The 20725-nt window shown below is 33.0% G+C and overlaps 1 pseudogene; it reads left to right on the top strand.

Moving 5' to 3' along the window:
• The first annotated feature begins 798 nt into the window (after positions 1-798).
• Positions 799-18951, top strand: LOC126696727 (callose synthase 7-like; annotated as a pseudogene).
• Positions 18952-20725: the final 1774 nt, after the last annotated feature.

Below are 20725 nucleotides of genomic sequence, written 5' to 3'. Positions count from 1 at the left end.
TAGGCTATTGCACTTATCACTAACAACCTATCAGCTAACTTTCTGTTACAAGTGGTAAAGGCTATTAAAGGTAAAAATGAACTACTTATCATACAACATAAGCACCAGTAACAACCAGCTTTAGATGTGAATTGCATCACATAATGAATTACATGTTAAATTTTTGTTATTGGTTTTAATTTGTGCTCCTTTGCATAAAGTAGTTTTTTTTATACATATTGGTCCTTATTTATCCAAAAAAATATTTGTTACTGCTTAAAAAATGACTTTAAGTAAAAATGTGTGGTTTCTGCAAATTCATATGAAACATGTGTTAATGATAGAAGACTAAACAACACTTTTGACCCTTAAAGTTTGGGGTTGTTTTTACTTTGGTCATTTTTACATTTCAGAATTTTTCATATTGCCCTCATGTTTGATTTTGTTTACATATTGGCCCTACCATTCATTTATGTTGGTAATCTAACTATTAGTGCCAAATAAGGGTTATCCATTAATAAACATCACTCATATAATGCCAAGCGTCACTAGATTACAAATGGAAATGGATGGCAAGGAAAATATGAAAACATAATCAAACTTGAAGGGCCAAAATGATAATTTTTAAGCATAAAGTACCAAAATGAAAACAACCCCAAACTATAAGTGCCAAAAGTGTACCTTAGTCTCTTTTTTTCTTTTTTTTCAATATTTTAAAATAAAAGAGAAGATTCTGAAGATGTACATTTAATATACAATTAAACTTCCTTTACTTCCTATTGACTACTGGATGCTGAAATGATGAACTAACGCAGCTAATTCTACACAAATCAGGGTTTAATAATCAGATTCCCTTCAGACCAAGAAAAAAAAAGGAATCTTTTTTTTACAGTTAATTTTTTAAAATGCTGTTCCATTATATGGAAACTAGTTTGTTTCTTTGAGAATATGTGGAATTCAGGTTGTTTAAGATCCCTTTATATGCTCTGTCAATAGATACTGCCACTAGTTGGACCAACAAAGTTGATAATGGAGATTCCAATCGATAACTATCAGTGGCATGAGTTCTTTCCAAATGGTAACATAATAACCTTCTTATTGCACTTCCTAGTTTCTTTATATTTGAAGTTGTAGACTGTGCTAAGTCACAATCTGAAACTGTGCTGTAGTTACACATAATATGGGCGTTGTTATTGCAATATGGGCTCCAATTGTCCTGGTAGGTGGATCCAAGACAAACTCTCCTTGAAATAAATTTTAAGTCAGTATGCTGTATCTTTGTTCTTTACATTATAAAACTGTATACGCCATTATTTTAAGTTGTTTTGCCATATAGGTCTATTTTATGGATGCACAAATATGGTATGCCATATATTCTACTCTGTTTGGTGGAATTCATGGAGCCTTCAGCCATTTGGGTGAGGTCAGTGGAATTTTTTTTTTCCCTTTTCTCTGATAAATAAATATAAAAAAAGAAAAAAGAAAGGGAACAGAACTCAAGATGTTTGCGATCCAGATTTGAAGCTGTGCCTTCAGCTTTCAGAAATCGTCTTGCGCCACAAGCCAACGATGAATTCGAAAGGGAAAACAAGGTAATTTCAACTTTAATCAATCTTGTAATGTTTGCTCAAAGTTCTTTAGTATTTAAAACTTCAGTAAATTATGTTTGAAATATAAATTTATTTTTTTACCGAATACAAATAAAGCTTCACACCTATGTGATCTGGAAATTTATGCAAGTGTGTTGATCAATCTTTATATGTTTGACCTGGTGTCTTTCATCTTCATTGTCTTTTGCTACATTCTAAACTTTGTCATGGCAGGAGAACCTCCTTCACCGGAAGACCATTGCCAAGTTTTCTCAAGTGTGGAATGAATTCATATATTCAATGCGAATGGAAGACCTTATAAGCAATAGGTTCTGATTGCTGCTTTCCCAGTAATTCATTTTATATCAAATGAATCATATTATATCTCTAATTGTTTTATTTGACTTTTAATCATTCAGGGACAGAGACTTGTTGCTTGTTCCATATTCTTCAAGTGAGGTATCTGTTGTGCAGTGGCCTCCTTTTTTGCTTGCTAGTAAGGTATATTCTTTTCATGTTACTTGTGTTAATTTTAATATTGAACACAACATTTTTGTTATTTACGCACTTTTTTTCTCACATGTGGTAGATTCCTATAGCATTAGAAATGGCAAAAGATTTTAAAGGGAAGGATGATGGTGATTTGTTTCGGAAGATTACAAGTGATGATTATATGCATTCAGCAGTTATTGAATGCTATGAGACACTCAGAGATATTATATATGCCCTTCTGGAATTAGAATCAGATAAGATGTAAGTCAGAATCATTTGCATTACCAGCTTGAATGGTCTAAATAATCTTAGAGGCGACCTTGCAAGACTCATGATGTCTTAATTTTTATTGTGAACTAGTCGCATACCCGCGCGTTGCGCGCGGTAATTTTTTTAGGATGGTCTCATTAAATATTTTATTAATACTATAATTTTAGTTATTAACCATTTGATTTTCATTAGTTTTTAAGTTAACAAAAACCTTAAATATACCCTTTTTTTTTTTTTTTTACCTTTACACATACCTTTAAAAAAAACTCTATGTATTCCACTTTTTTGGATGCGTAAAATTATAGACTACTACTCCATAATGATAGTGGCTAATTAATTTTATATTTTTTTTTAGTGATCTCATTTGTAACGCTTCTTACCATTATCATATATTTACTAACTGATGATTTGCATAACAAAGACGATAAATGAGAGGTAGCATTGTTCATTAGATTTTCGAAAGTAATAGTGCATGAAAATTATATATATATATATATATATATATATATATTTATATATTATAAATAAGGTTAAATGAAATGTCAAAAAATGGATTTTTAAATTTTCTAACTTTATTTCTTATTCAATTTCTACTACTATCAGAGAACATCTCTTTTTTAGTTATGATTAATATGGTTTCCATAGTTAGAATTTGATTAGTTTTAAATTTAAATTTAGTACTATGATTGTATTTAATTATTGATTGTTGATTTAATTTTTTAAGTGAATTAAACAGTTTATGTTACTACACTGTAAAGTTTTTAATGTTCTCCACACGGTAATCTCTATTTTATTTTTTACTTCTCCTAACAACCTCTTTGTTTTCCAATCAACGATTACTAATTGACGTTTGGTTTTTTTTTTTTTCTTTATCTACTCTTTATTACTTTGTATTGGTTTTCTCTCTCTCTCTCTCTCTCTCTCTCTCTCTCTCTCTCTCTCTCTCTCTCTCTCTCTCTCTCTCTCTCTCTCTCTCTCTCTCTCTCTCTCTCTCTCTCTCTCCACTGGCAACCTATCGTTTTCCAAAATTTGATGATGATTCTATGACATTAAATATGCATTATTAATTTTTTTATTTTTTATTTAGTGTTTCTAACTTGATTTGTTTTGTATTTCATTCTTCCTTTGATGCATTGGGTGTGAGAATGAGTGTTTCCCTATCATTACTCCACTTAATGTAGACAATTTTATTTATTTAATTTAGGCAAAATATTATATTTAAAATTTTTAAAAATAAAAAAGGAGTGGAAATATAAATAATTTAATGATATATATGGGGGATGTGGTTGAATTTAAATGTTAAATAAAATGATATGAGAAAAAAAATAATAAAAAAATACATAACAATAAACACTAACTTATCCAAATAATTCTATGTAATATAATAATAGTACATTCTTATATACTATTTTTAATTATTTATAATGAAATATGATAATATTTAACAATCAAAGACATAAAAAATAAATAAAAAAACTTAAAACACAAAGCTAAATCCCATAAACCAAAATAGAGCTCTAAAGAATACAAAACTTTATCAGGCTAAAATAGAGATGCAAGAAAAATAAAAATAAAAATCTACCAAAAAATTGAGGGAGAAAGAGTGGGAAACAACCACTTTTCTGTGAGATAAAATTATGTAAAGAATAGAAGAGTGAATGATACATTTATATTAAGAGGATGATAATATAAAAAAACAAAATAAAGGAAGATAAAAGGAAAGAGGAAGAGTGATATCAAGGTAGAATTTTTGGGGAGATGAAAAGGTAAAGAGAATGAGAAAGGTTGAAGAAAGTGTAAATGTTAAAAAAAAAAATGAGTACAATTTGATGAGCACAATTTTCTTTTATTTGAATTTAAGTAAAATATTACATTTTTTATTTTTTAAAACAAAAAGAGAGAGAAAATATAAATAATTTAATGATAAGGAGGATGTGGTTGAATTTCAATATTGAGTAAAATGGAAGAGAAGAAAAAAATAAGAAAAATTAAAAGATATAACAATAAACACTAAATTATCCAAATTATGCTATGTAATGGAATACTATTTTATTTTTATCTACTATCTTTAATTTTTTATAATGTAATCGGATAAAATTTAACAATCAAAGAGCAAAATAATAATAATAATAATAACTTAAAACACAAAACTAAATCGTATCAACATAAATTAGAGTTCTTAAAAATACAAAATTTTATCAACCTAAAGCAGAGATACAATAAAAAATAAAATCCACCAAAACATTGAGAGAGAGAGAGAGAGAGAGAACCTTTTTGTGAGAGAAAACTATGCAAAGAATGAAAAAGAGTGACAAATTTATAGTAAGAGAAAAGGGATAAGAAAAGACAAATAAAGGAAGATGAAGAGAAGGATGAATAGCAATATTAAAGTAGAGGGTAGTGGGGAGATGAAAAGGTAAAGGAAGAAAAAAGGTTGAAGAAAATGTAAATATTTAAAAAAATAAGTGAATGTAAAAAAAAAAAAATTATAGAAAAATTGGAAATAAAAAAGAAATATATATAGATGTTAAAATCGACAAAGATGAATATGTAAAGTCAATAATCTATTTATATATATATATATATTTGTAAAAAAAAATAGGAATAAATATTAATTATATATAGATGTTAAAACCGACAAAGATGAATATGTAAAGTCAATAATCTATATATATATATATATTTGTAAAAAAAAAAAGGAATAAATATTAATTATGTGGCGAATGACGTGGTGGTGAGGTGGCGCAACAGGAGCTCAGCAGCTATAAATGCCACGCTTCAACTTTTAGTAATATATTGATTGATTGATTGATGATCAGGATTTTAAGGAATATATGTTATGAAGTAGAACAGAGTATAGAGCAGGGCAGATTTATAAATCATTTCAAGATGAGTGAGCAGCCTCAGCTCAGTGAGAAGTTGGAGAAATTTCTAAAGCTCTTGGTAACATTCATCCTTTATGTTTCCCTATTGTTTTAATTGTTGAAAACTTCATCATTGAACTGATTGACATAGTATGGACATTGTACTCGTTAATTCTTACTTTCTTGCTAATCATGTTTGTAAATTGACAGCTAGCAGAAAGTGAACATTTTTCTGAGCCTCAAATAATCAATGTCCTCCAGGACATTATGGAGATTATTACACAGGATATTATGATTGATGGTCATAAGTAAGTAGTGAGAAACGTATACTTAGTGGAGACATAATTGTTGTTTTTTAACTTTAGAATGAACCTTCATGACTCCGGTATACTGTTGGATTTTCTGTTCCATTTTAGAATCCTTGAAAGCACTCACCATGCTGAAGATGGTAAGATAGAGCAAAGGTTTGAAAGGCTAGACTTCCCACTGATGCTAAACAAATCATGGAAGGAGAAGGTAGTCCTTGCACTCACACTTGCAATTAAAAATGTTTACTATTTTATCTAAGATCTTCTTTGTTATTTATCTCTTATGTTTCTTTATAGGTCGTTAGGCTTCATTTGCTTTTGAACGTCAAGGAGTCTGCCATAAATGTGCCTCAGAACTTGGAGGCTCGCCGACGCATTACCTTCTTTGCCAACTCCCTATTTATGAATATGCCAAAAGCTCCCAAAGTCCAAAACATGCTGTCCTTTAGGTTAGTCACTGAAAACAAAAACAAAAAATTGTCAGAAAAAAAAAAGGAATTTAAATGGAAAGAATACAAACAATTTTTAAAAAAAGATTCATTGTTTCTAATATGGAAAGAATATGGTATGATGCCAAAAACTAACTCCTAAATCATTTGTGACTAATTACTGCAGCTTGGTATAAATTGAAGGATTAATATGGTTCTCGTGCTAATATTATGTAATTATTGAATTCTAGATTTGGTTTTTTTTTTTTTTTTTTTTTTTTTTTCATTACTTCACGTTTGACTCTTCGCTTCGTTACTTGATAGCATATGAATTCTAGCATGCCCTTGTCTACAAATTTTTGTTGGAGATCAGCTGGTAGATTACCAACTATTCTCAAACTATTATTCCAATGACATTTCATTTTTTTTTTTTTTTTTCTGATTTATGGCCTAGTGTTTTAACTCCATATTTCAAAGAAGATGTACTTTATTTTGAAGATGAACTAAAGAAGGAAAATGAGGATGGGATATCAACTTTGTTCTACCTTCAAAAAATATATCCTGGTTAGTTTCAATTTCATTGCTATGTTATACTTTTTATTATATGACAGCTGTGAACTTAGAACTGCCTATCTGATCACAAACTAGATGAATGCACCAATTTCCTAGAACGCATAAAAGATGTTATAAAAGATTCCAAAGAGGAGAATCGTGAGAAAGAAAAGATGGAGTTCATTCGTCTCTGGGTATCTTACAAGGGGCAGACACTTGCTAGAACAGGTTTGATAATGATGAATTTTGTGGTCTGTCCTTAACCATAATTGTTTATGAATCCAACTTATACTTTGCATCTCCATCAATGTGTTTGTGCCAGTGAGAGGGATGATGTACTATAAGCAGGCTCTAGAACTTCAATGTTCCTGGAATTCGCTGACGATGATGGTCAGTGTTTTCTGTCACAGATACATATTTAATTGTAAACTAATTCGTTTAACTTTTGATTCCAACATATTTTAAAAGTTAATGCTATGGCAAGACATTTTTGATGATCTATTCATTGTTTTCTTTGCAGCTATTCTTCTTGGCTATCGGAACTTTGAGTTATTTCTTGATCATAAGGCTTTTCAAGATCGTGCACAAGCCCTGGCTGATTTGAAGTTTACATATGTTGTTTCCTGCCAGGTTTATGGAAATCAGAAAAAATCTGATGATCCTAGAGACAGAAGTTGTTACATTAATATTCTGAATCTGATGTTGACGCGAGTCACTGTTACAATTCATTAAACATTGATAGTTCTTCAAAGAGATCCAAAACGTGAATGACATCTTTGAAATATTTAAACTCTTTTTAGGAATCCATCTCTACGTGTTGCTTACATAGATGAAAGGGAGGAGATGGTAAATGGAAAATCTCAGAAGTTGTATTACTCTGTTCTTGTCAAGGGAGGGGAGAAGTTAGATGAGGTGTGCAAGAATAATTTATTTATTTTTGATGTCTTTATATTCTGTTTGTTGGCTGAAGGCATTAAGTTTAAGTGGTTACCCCTACTAGGCTTATCATTTGTTCAAGCTGCATGTGATATTGGGCATATATACAAATAATCTCCACTAAAAAAAAAACTAATTAGAATGTGTCATACCAATAATCCAATTCAAATGAAGCAAATTAAAGTCTATGTTCCTTGAATCTCAGTTTAATTGGGTACTGTTATTGTAGCACATGATCTAGTTAGTAAATTCCTTGTGTATATGATTGTTTGGCTGATTTGTTTGTCATTCATTCCTTATCAATGGCTTGTGTTATTCTTATTTGTCTCTTATTTAGGGATAGAGTTATTTGTAAGGCCCTGTTATATTTTATAAGCTCCAACTTCATGCCTTTGCACAAGGTTGTTAAAATCAGGATTCTACATAGGTTCAGTGTAAGGACTTTATAGATCTAATCGTAGAATCGAATTGAGGATGGTACAATCCTAGTTTTCTTCAAAACTAAAGACAAAGAACATTAGTAATGATTATGTATGTTAAATAATCATTAAAATTGTCCTTCATAAATGTCAAAATTTAATATAGTGTAATTTTTTATTCTATATAGGACTACATTTCTATTAACTAGAGTAATATTATAGCATGCACTTCTATTAACTAGAGTAATATTCTCTTTTTTTTTTCTTTTTTTTTTTTTTAAAGAAAAAAAGAAAAACAAAACAGAAAAAAAATTTCTCCAATTTTTTTTTTAGTTAGGAACTAAGTACCAAACTACAAATAGATAAGTAAAGGAAAATGCTTTCCATGATCCAAGTTGCAACTCCAAAATAAGCCAAGATATAAAAGAATTAAAGTTAACTACACTCTTTATGTTTCCAAAAAAAATTTACCAGAAAATTTTGATTGAAATAGCATTTAAATTTATAAGAAAAAATGGACTAAGATTTGTATGCCGGTGCAGAATGGTGGTATTGATGCTCCTAAGGTTCCTCTGGTGGAATGGGCTAAGGTTTGTATGCCGGTGCAGAATGGTGGTTTAGGGATTCGACAACTGAGAAGATTTAATTCTACTTTGTTAGGCAAACGGTTGTGGCGATATGGAACGGAGAGAGATGCCCTTTGGAGGAAGGTCATTGAGGCTAAATATGGGGATGAAGGGGGTAGTTGGTGTACCAAACCGGTGTTAGGGACCTATGGTGTTAGTGTGTGGAAATCCATTAGAAATGGTTGGCTGGACTTTTCTAAACTTCTTTGGTTTGATGTGGGTGATGGTATTAGTATAAAGTTTTGGGAGGATGTATGGTGTAGGGATTGTTCCCTTAAGGAAGCATTTCCAGAATTGTATAATATTAGTTAGGCAAGGGAGTTTTTTGTGTTAGAGGTGATGCGTTTCTCTAATGGGAGGCTTCATTGGGACATTCGGTTCTGATGTCCACCACAAGATTGGGAATCAGAATCATTTGATCTTTTTTGGGTTGTGCTTTATTCCACAAATGTGCAAGGTGCTGGCGATGACAAACTTTGCTGGAAGGCAGCAATGAGGAGAGGTTTTGAGGTTCGAGGCTTCTATCACTCTTTATCTTCTTCTTCTGTCATTGATTTTCCTTGGAAAATGGTGTGGCAATCCAAGGTTCCTCCTAGAGTAGCATTCTTTTCTTGGACTGCTGCCTTAGGTAAAATCTTAACTACAAATAATCTTTGGAAGAGGCATATTGCAATGTTAAAGTGGTGCTTTATGTGTAAATGGTGTGGAGAATCAGAGGATCATCTTCTTCTTTATTGTCCTATAGCATATGAGTTGTGGTCTATGGTGTTTGTTTGTTTGGTATACATTGGGTTATGCCGTATAAAGTTAGTGAGGTATTAGCTTCTTGGCAGGGAAAGTATGGTAGACATCGAAATATAGGTTTATGGAGGTTTGTGCCACATTGTTTGTTTTGGTTCTTATGGCGAGAGCGGAATGCTAGATGCTTTGAGGATTGTGAACGGTCTATTCTTGACATTAAGTTGTTTTTTTTTTTTTTTTTTTTTTTTTTTCGTACTCTCCTTGAGTGGGGTTTAGTTTTGCCTTCCTATTCTTGTTTTTCTCTCCCCAATATTATAGATCATTGTAATCTGGGTTTTTGATTTGTGCCACCGTAGTACACTTCCAGTGTACTTGGTTGGTTTTCTTTATAAAATTTCTTACGTTACTTATCAAAAAAAGAAGTTGTTACAATAATATTCTAAATCTGATGTTGACGTGAGTCATTGTTACAATTCATTGAACAATAGTATTTCTCCAAAGAGATCCAAGATGTGAGTAGCATCTTAATAATATTTAAAATCTATATAGGTATCCTTCTCTACGCGTTGCTTACATAGATGAAAGGGAGGAGATAGCAAATGGAAAATCTCAAAAGTTATATTACTCTGTTCTTGTCAAGAGAGGGGAGATGTTAGATGAGGTATGAAACAATAGCATATAGTTTTTTGATCTATTTTGAAAGCTTGGATTTGTGCTAATACACAAGAGATTGTTCAGACCCCAATTAAAAATTATGGCTAGATTGTTTTTAATCTAATTTAGACTAAGTGTGGAACAAGAGTAAATAAGCGCAATGAACTGATAACTCTACCCTAAGCCATATTCCTTCATCATCAACAATAAAATGAAAGTTTAAAGAGTAGGGAAGAGAGATGCAAATACAAGATAACACCGAAACGTGTTATCGAAGAGGAAATCGAAGAACTTGGCGAAAAACATTTTCGCGACCCTCCAAGTCGAAATCAATCCACTAGAAAATAAAGTTGGAGTACACGAATAATAAAAGACCCTCCAAGCCTAGTCTACCCATGTACTTGAGTCCTCCAAGCTCCTGCTAGCAATGGACTTCTCAAAGTTATATATTCTCTAGCTTTTTGGATCCTGCAATATGCCCGATTGTATCTGTCAAGCCTCACTGGCTTCTTTTAGCAAATTCTCAAAACTTCTCAAGCTCCAAAACACTTTCTACACACTGAATAGGTGTGGGTTGTGTTTGAGTATAAATCTTCTCTCAAGGTATGATAATGGGAGAGGGAAGAAGAAGAAGTTAAAATGATTTCTCACTAAGGATGAGTAGTTCTCTCTTTAAAAGATGGATGTGTTGTGTTGTAGAAAACCTATCTAGGGTTTTTCTCTCTGAATGGCCTTGTTTACTTTTGTGAGTAATGAGGGTATATATAATATGGGTGAAGGGTAAAAAAGTCACATTTAAAATCCTCCAGACAGAGAGTTTTGCGGGTACCTCACGAGATGGCCTGTCTCGCAAAGCACTTGCGAAATGCAGTCTAGCACTTGACTCTTCAGCTTCCAGCATATGCTTCTCATGTGCCCTTTTCGCGAAAACCTTGCGAGCTAGTCGCGAAACTGCACTAATCTTCGTTTCATACTCAATTCTTCACTAACTTAATATTAAACCCAATACAATAAAATCCCATAAAATACAAGGAAAAAAATTAATGCAATTACAACACTTTTTGTCATGAAATAAAGCCAACATAAAACATAGTTGTAAATCGCAACTTCACATATTTATATTCTATTTATTGGCTGAATCCATAAAGTTTAAGCTGTTACTCCTACTAGGCATATAATTTGTTAAAATTGCATGCGATATTGGGCACAATTACATGAAATCTCTTCAAAAAATACCTAATTAGAATGTGCTAGAATATCAATCTAATTGAAATGAAGCAAATTATAGATTATGTTCCTTGAATCTCAGTTTAATTGGGTGTTGACATTGTAGTACATGGTCTAGTTAGTGATTTGATTGTGTATATAGCTAAGTTGGGTCTTTTATTTCTTATGCGTGGCATGTATCCTTTGTCTCTTATTTAAGGATATAAGTATAGTTTGTAAAGCTCTAATTTATAACTATATATATATATATATATGTAAATGCTAAAACATAGTATTTATTGTTACTATGCTCCTGTTGCGCCACCTCATTTGCCACGTTATTAGCCACATAGTCATTATTTTTATTATTTATTTTTTATTCCTAATTTCTTTTACAAAAAATTTATAAATAAATTATTGACTTTACACATTCATCTTGGACGGTTTTTACTTTACATATAACTTTGCATTTCCATATTATTTGCTTTAATTTAGATGTTTGTTTGTTACAGGGGGCAGAAGTCAATGCACCTATGTAATACTAATAAATTTCTTTGTTTTTACCTTAATAGGAAATATACCGCATCAAGCTTCCAGGTTGTCCAGTAGATGTTGGTGAAGGGAAACCTGAAAATCAAAATCATGCCATCATCTTTACTCGAGGAGAAGCCCTGCAAACAATAGACATGAATCAGGTAGTTTCCCTTCTCCTTTATCTGATAATACATTATAAAGTTGACCTACTGTGTTTTCTTACCTTTTATCTTCTTTTTTTAAGGATAATTACTTTGAAGAAGCTTTCAAAATGAGAAATGTACTGGAAGAATTCCTAAAACCTCAGCATAGCCAACAGAAACCCACGATATTGGGTTTGAGGGAGCATATATTCACTGGAAGGTCAGCCTGATTTATATCTTTAATTATAAATTGGATGTGAATAAGTTTTTGACTTTCTTATTTGTTTATTTACTGAAAGTTAACAAAATTACCGTTGCACTTATAAAAAAAGTGAGGCTTTAAAAAAATTTATATAAGCAAATAATTGAAAAAGTTAAAAGAAAAAAGAAGCTATCCAAAGATTCCAAACTCACCATTAAAACTCCGATACCGCAGTATGGTGCTCCCCTACATGCAAAGGCCAAGACAGTCTGTCTACCTATGCCCTTTTGTGTGTGTGTGTATATATATATATATATATATATATATATTTTTTTTTTTTTTTTTTTTTTAATTTTACAGAGACTTGTTTGGCTGTTTAAACTTATTTTCTTTTTTCTTTTTTTAGCAGGATTTTGCAAAATAATATTATTTAAATACTTATTTTCCATAATAATGTTTTTTTTTATTTAAATATTTGACAACTAAGCATTTTCTTACAGTTGTGTTTTGAAGGAAAATGTGTCTCTTGTAACTTTTATACAAGACATCCATGTAACAACCTAATGAATGAATATCATGTGGGAAATTAGTGAGACCAAATGTGACAAAGGAGTAGAAAACTAAATCACATGGAATTCACTTATTACGTTATTACTTGAGTGACTTAGTATAGTTGTTACAAGAGATACTTTCTCGTTTTGAAGACACCATTTGGTAGGGAGCACATCATCTGCAATTTCTCAACCTATAATCCCCTGCAATATACATGATTCAATTATAAACTGCCAACTAATTAACAAAAAATACATCAGTGCCAATTCAGGAATATGATATGTCAAACTCACTAGCCAAACCCCCCCAACATATCTCACCTTCTTTCTTGTATCCAAACAATACCAAACCTCCATTACTCTTCCACCATCCGTGAGTCACTTTTGTCCACCAGTTATACTCTTTCTCTCTTTTTTCATTACTCCTTCCTTCCTCCTCACTGATCTCCTCTTTTCTCTCCTCACTTCATTTCACCTTCACCTGTCATTGCTGTGGGTTTTGCAAGATTGAAAGATAGGTTTAGAAATGATGGCAACTCCAAGCCAAACCCACATTTCTTTTATGCTTCAATTGTACTGGTGCCTGGTGGTGGGTGGGGGCTTTGGACCAGTTGATTTGTCAAGGCATATGCAAAGAATTCTGACCTTTAGAAATAAGATCCCCCAAGCTTTTAAGTTTTTTTTTTTTTTCTTTTTTTTCTTTTATTCTTAGCTAATTGCCCTCACATTTGAAAAAGAGCAATGTGAGGAACACAACTACTTTCACAACTTATTAGGGTGACAAGTTTGGGTTGAAGCAAAAATATCTCGTTCACATGGGTCTTCTACTAAAACCACTTTTATTATGTTCCAATCACAAACCATAAAATTTTTGTCTCCATACTTATTGTTTATAAATAAATAATAAATAAATAAAGGTGAGCAAAATGACAAATGGCATGTCCTAAGGCTTATGGAAATGAAGATTCTCATCTCTTAACAAAATGAGTGATAATGGCAATGAAGCAATTCACACTATAGAAAACATCACACTGATTTTATTAGTATATCTTATTTTCCCCCCTTGTATTTTGCAGTTTTTCATCACTTGCACAGTTTGTGTCCAATCAGGAGACTAGTTTTGTAACTATCGGGCAACGAATTTTGGCAAATCCTCTCAGGTGAGCATAAAGTTTTAATCCACATGGAATTAGTGCTTATGTGATTCTATATATATTTTATTGTCAACATTCACATGGCAATCTTTAAGTCACTCTTTGACTGTGTTTTGTTTTATGTCTTTTTCTGCTCCCATCAGCAAATAGGGAGTTTTATTTTTATTTTCAGGGTGTGTGTGGGGGGGGGGGGGGGGGGGGGGGGGGGGGCACCATTCTTAGTCACAAAAGCTATTTTTGCTTATATATATTTCTTCTAGCCCTAAAGGAATCAAAATAACATTTGTAGCACTTAACTTTAAGGTCAAATACCCAACTTAAAGCAACCCTCAGGAACAATCATGTTACAACTAAGTATGTGGCAAGTTTAGATGAATCCACATCTATAGATTTCATGAATATTCACACATTGTGCTTCACTCAAGTTGGCAAGTTTATATGAACCAATGTCTGCAAAAGCTTCCTAAGGACTTGCCATTGTTCTAAACTCTTGATGGAAACTAAAATAGAGATACCTCTTAGATGTTTGTGATAATATTTTTTGTGTATATGCCTATAAGTTGTATTTCGAATAGCTTCCTTCCATTAAAAGAATAAGGCCGTCCTAGAGAGTGAGATCATTGAGTTTCAAAACCCATTAAATGTGAGTGTAACTTATCTATTAGAAATTCTGAAAGAGTATATTGTATTTCTCAAGTATTAAACTATACAAGAGTGCTTTTATATAGGAGGCATATAAGTGCATTACAAGACATATAAGTGCAATACAAGTATGTGTGCTACGCAATAATGTGTGTGCTATGCAATTATGTGTTAGGTGCAAAGGAAAGTGGGCCTAAAGCCGAATGGATCTATACACATTAACAATCCCCCTCTAAGCCAAGGAGGGTGAGAACCAACTTGAGTACAAGTATTTGTGCTACAATTATGTGTGAGGTCCAAGAAAAGGAAAGTGGGCCTAAAGCCGAATGACTATACACATTAACAACCCCCTCAAACTCAAGGAGGGTGAGAGACCAACTTGAGTTTTTCAATCAAAGCATGAAGGTGGCTCGTAGGGTGTGACTTGGTGAAGGTCTCTGCAAGTTGATCTTGAGAGGATTCATATAGCAACTTGAGAAAGCCCTAGAGCAAATGATGACAGACAAAATGGCTATCAATCTCGATGTGTTTGGATCGTTCATGGAAGACATCATTATGAGCAATTTGAATGCCACTCCAGTTATCACACAATAAAGAGGAGTGGCAGATGATGGGACAAACCTGAATCCTTGAGGAGCCATCGAAGCCAAATGAGTTCAAATGGGGTGTCAACAAGGGCACGATATTTAGCTTCAATGCTGGAGCGGGCCACAACAATTTGTTCCTTGCTTCGCTAAGAGATCAAGGATGAGCCAAGAAGGAAGGAATAACTAATGGTGAACAATCGATCAGTGGGGTATCTTGCCCAATTAGGATTAGAGTATGCACGGAGAACAAGACAAGACTAACCAAAGAAGTGAAGGCCATGAAAGAGAGTACCCTAAAGATATCGAAAAATGCACAAGACAACAATATAGTGAGTTGATCGTAGAGCAAATATAAACTGGCTCATCTAGTGAACAAAATAAGATAGGTTTGGATGAGTGAATCACAGGATCCAAAGCAATTTGAATCGCTGCATGATTGTCACAATACATAGCCAAAGTTAATTGCACATTACCTTGATTCCTCAAGTAGATGTTTAATCCGCATAAGCTCATATGATGTATGATCCATGGCTCTATACTCAGCTTCTACATTAGAATGGGATAGAACATTCTGCTTCTTACTTCTCTAAGTAGACAAGTTGCTCCCTAAAAGGGTGCAGTATCCAATAGTTGATATTCCATCTGAGGCGGATCCTGCCCATTCCGAACATGTAAATGCCTATTCTCATAAATGACCATTAGCCTTGTAAAGACATCCACAGCCAAGTAGATTTGGTGATTGGTCAGGTTGATCGAGTTCAATCTGGTCGAGTTCGGGTCAAAAACTTATTGGACTAAAATTGGTTGCTATTCCTCTGACTGTTACCCAGCCTTTGATGAGCAAGATCAACCAGGAATAATCAGTATTTTTCTAACATACCCAAAAAAAAAAAAAAAAAAGTAAAAAAAACTCGAAGATAAAAGTTGAATAATACATAATCCTTAAGTTTGTAGTCTGACAATTAATTCTAAATAGTCCATTAGTCTAATTAATTCTTTGTGTTAGGTATTTACAATGAATTTTTTTTCTGAATCTTTTTGGGTTGGCTCTATTGTGGCTTCCAACTTTCTGATAAAACTCTTAAATTCAATTGAGATGGACTCTTAATATTTTCAATATGCTACTTGTTGAATTTGGATTCAGACGCCGAGAATGGTGCTTAACTTTTGAAACTTTTCCAGTATTTCTCAAACTCAAGCTTTTTACTAAATTTGAACAGATTTTGGAGCAACCAAGACTCCAGTAACTCCTCATTTGGATTGACTGTACGTTGATGATAGTTACAATAAGCTATGGAGGTCCAAATCCCCAAAACCTGTCTGTCAATAGAACTTCCTTAACGAATGATGGAAGTCTTTCAAATTTATTATTTTCAATTTAAAGTATTGGGTGTTACTTTGACAACCTTGCTTTGTTACCACAGCCTTTTGGATGGTGAATAATCTTCTGCCAGGCATCTATTTATAGATGCACTAATTCATGTTAGAATTATGTTTAAATAATTAAATTGACCATTTCCCATCAACTTAAGCTTTTGGGACAATCAGTAATTCACCATTTCCTAAGTTTGACCCCTATCTTTGCTCTACCTTCCATTTAAAATGTTAAAAATCTCACATGTTGAGCCCAACTTATTAAGGGGGAGTTTGGGCCCACACATGACGTGGGTGTTAGAATTATGGTTAATTAATTAAATTCACAATTTCTTATCAGCTTAAGTTTTTGGGACAATAAGTAATTTAACAATACCATTTCATAACATACATTACCCTACAACAAGGAGTTGTCTATATTTAAGGTATGTTACACCCTGTAGAGCTGTGTCTATTGAGTTTGAATTTTATTCAAGCTCTATATAGGAAGTTTCTCACCATGATATAGGAAGAAATACGGCATGTGGGGGTGCAACATTATTTTGGTGTGATCACCCCATTCCTTCAACATATGCACCTAGTGGATTTTGAATCCAAGACATCACTTTCCATCCCATTATTATGAAAGAGGGAAGTGTCATTTGAGCTGGAGCCCATTGTCATGAATGACTTAGTTTCCTGCTAGCTGATGTTATTCTGCACTCTTATTATTTGTCTATTAAATGTTCCATGTAACTTTGCAGGGTACGGTTCCATTATGGTCATCCTGATATATTTGATAGAATCTTCCACATAACAAGGGGCGGCATAAGCAAAGCTTCAAAAATGATTAATCTAAACGAGAATATATCTGCAGGTAAGTTCTGGTTCATTAAAGATGATTGACTACTTGGTATTTTTTGCTCACTATATTGGACTTATCTCTTCAGGATTAAATTCAACTCTGCGTGAGGGATTTATAACACATCATGAGTATATTCAAGTAGGCAAGGGGTGTGATGTGGGGATGAATCAGATATCCCTTTTTGAGACTAAGCTTGCAAATGGAAATGGAGAACAGACACTCAGCCGTGATGTTTATCATCTTGGACATCGATTTGACTTCTATAGGATGTTGTCCTTCTACTTCACAACAGTGGGTTTCTATTTTAGTAGTATGGTATGTTAGCTAAACTACTTTCTTTTATATAATCTTTTTTAAGACTGGATTCCTATTTTAGGATGTGCTTGCAAATTTTGTCACCAGATTACTTTTGGTCAATGAGTATGATTTTCTTTTTAATATTATTATAGCTGCATTTGGATTGCGTCTGCATTTTCAATCAGACGTGTTTCAGCCTTTTTTTCTTTTTTTTTTGAGCCAGCTTCAGGTGCACTTTTCATGGGATGAACAGTACGTCAAGGCATATGAACAGTAACCTAATAGTGAACAGTAATTTTTAATTATTTTTTTTATTGTTTTTAGTTTTTAATTTTCAACAAAATAAGCGATATCTAAATACACACTATGTTCTTTAAATGGTAACTTCTTTTACATTCCAACCTCTTCTTTAGTCTGAAAAGAGCCTTGTGGTTTAGTGGCATTATCCGGTCTCTTTCATGAGGAGAATTTGGGTTCAATTCTTCATACATAATGATTTTCTACAAATTCCTGTTCGTATTTTGTATAGATATTAAATATACGACTATGGCTTCATTTGGATATTTTGTTGTTTCAGTTGACCGTGCTTACTGTATATGTATTTCTGTATGGGCGTATGTACTTAGTTTTTAGTGGAATTGAGAAAGAGATCCTTAGGAATCCAAGCATACAACAGAGCAAGGCCCTTGAAGAGGTTCTGGTTACCCAATCTGTTTTCCAGTTTGGCTTATTGCTAATGCTGCCTATGGTTATGGAAATTGACCTGGAAAAAGGATTTCGTACTGCCCTCAGTGATATTATCATCATGCAACTACAACTGGTCTCAGTATTCTTTATGTTCCAGCTTGGAACAAAAGCACATTATTATGGAAGAACAATTTTGCATGGAGGTTCTAAATATCAAGCTGCTGGCCGAGGATTTATTGTTTTTCATGCTAAGTTTACTGATAACTACAGGCTGTACTCGCGAAGTCACTTTGTGAAGGGATTGGAGCTGTTTATTCTATTGATCGTATATGAAGCTTATGGGCAATCGTATCACACTTCATATCTTGATCAATTCATCACTTTCTCTATGTGGTTTCTTGTTGCTTCATGGTTGTTTGCTCCTTTCGTGTTCAATCCATCTGGTTTTGACTGGCCAAAGATAGTAGATGATTGGACGGATTGGAAGATGTGGAAGGAAGAACATGAACACTTAAAATATACAAGTATCAGGGGGAGAGTGGTTGAGATAATACTTGCTTTTCGCTTCTTTGTATACCAGTATGGAATTGTCTACCACCTTCACATAGCTCATTATAGCAAGAGCTTGCTGGTAATAATTCTTACATCCTACAATTATGGTTTTCTTGTTGGACTATTAAAGTCTATTTAGGTTTATGGAACCAGCTTACACCGTCTGACATTTACTTCGGGCCACTTTCTTTGTAGGTTTATGGAATTTCTTGGTCAGTGATGGTGACTGCTCTTCTCGTCCTAATGGTATGCAAATGGAACTCACAGATATACAGTAAATTTATGTCAAAGTAATTAACTTAAGTGAAACTACTAGCTTAAATGATTATTCAAGCTGACACCAATATGTGAATTTATTTACGTTTTAACACACAAAACTGAATAGTAAAAATAGAGCTGCATAGGGGTTTGTGGTGTAAACGTGGGTTGATAAGGCCAAATTACGTTAATCCCTTGTGTACTTTTTCGGTCCCATCTTTTCTATCTTTCTTCTTAACATTAATCAGGTTTACTAAAGTTACGTTTAGACTCCTAGATCAGCTTGCTACCAATTTTACCAATTTATTAATATCAAGTCTAAGTAGTCAATTAACTGAATTCAATTGATATGGATAAACAGTAAAACCAACCACAACAAGAACAATCACACACAAGAGATTAGGAATTGTTCACAAAGTGAACCAACAAAGATAAACACTCTAGGGCCTAGCCCAACTGGTCAAATCCACCATAAAGAAGTTGCTATACAACCAAACTCACAAGACCTCCAGTACATGTAATTTGCCTTGTATTGAAGCTCCCAACTCTTGCCGCAACTGCTCTTCAAGCATCTGTCTTCACAGTAATTCAACATAGCAAGTTGAGACGCTGACCGCCAAACCAATCTCTTGGTTACTTCAAAGTCATTTGAAGATTTCTAATGTCGTTGTGGTTTTAATATTGCACTTCAATACCACTAGTGGTGATCTAGTGTTTTGGTGGCTAAATTCACCTCTCCAGGATTTTGCAATTTGGAGAGGGTTGGAAGAATAATCTAAGTTTACAGGGTTTTTTTTTTTTTTTCAATTTGATAGCCATCTTCCTTCGCTGGAGATTAGGGTAAATAAATGGTTTATATATGAGCAGGGTTTAGGCTAGAGTCACAAAATTATCCGCAATGGGATTTCGATTGACCCAAAGTCTACTGAGAGCTTTTGCATGACCAAGATTTTGAATTTTGCTCTACCGAGATTGTATTTCACTTGACCAAATGAATCTTTGATGCACAATGAACTGAAGCTTCAACTTTAGCCTTCATTACCCATTGTTACAATTAACAAACAAACAAAATTGTTATGGAATCACTAATCAGCCAACATCTAAAAATTATAACAAAATCCCCTTTTGGCAGAACAACCCTAATACAGAACAAAGGACTAAAGTATAATTTATGAAACACATACCAAACTAACTTACACCTAGACTAGAGACCAAGTTGATTAACTCTTACAAAAGTGCATGTCTTTCCTAAAGAAAAAATAAACTAAATAAAAATGTTAAACTCATAGGATACAGGTAATATAAGAACAACATCGATCAAGTATATCAAGAGATATTAAAAATAGAAAGAACAAACTAGACCATACATCAACAATCACCAATTGACTACAATGATCATTCAATCATGGGATTAACGCGGACATGTTAACAACAATTTAGGCTTAGTATCAATCAAACACAAATAACATGTCCAACATAGCAACAGTTACATACGTTCATAGGCTTAAACACAGTCAAACCAAGATACGAAAGATATTGCATAGAACACATATATCAATTAAGCTCAATGCATAAAAAGTAATTGTTAAGTGTTTAGAGATTACATCATTGAATCACAAAATATAAGAAATTACTAAAACAAAAATTAGTTATCTCCCCCCAAATATATTCATCCCCACTATTAAAAAGAAATATTAATCATATTCTCTCCCCGTAAGTCTACTACCAAAATTTCCTCCCCCTTTTTTTGTCATGAAGTGCCTAGGGGGTATATCATGCTGTCATCATGATCAACATTAAGGAAATCTCTAATGTCTCAAACTTCTGTACTTAAAT

The sequence above is a fragment of the Quercus robur genome, chromosome 8, assembly GCF_932294415.1.
Source record: "Quercus robur chromosome 8, dhQueRobu3.1, whole genome shotgun sequence".
In the NCBI taxonomy this organism is placed as follows: Eukaryota; Viridiplantae; Streptophyta; class Magnoliopsida; order Fagales; family Fagaceae; genus Quercus; species Quercus robur.
This window is presented reverse-complemented; position numbering and strand designations above follow the sequence as displayed.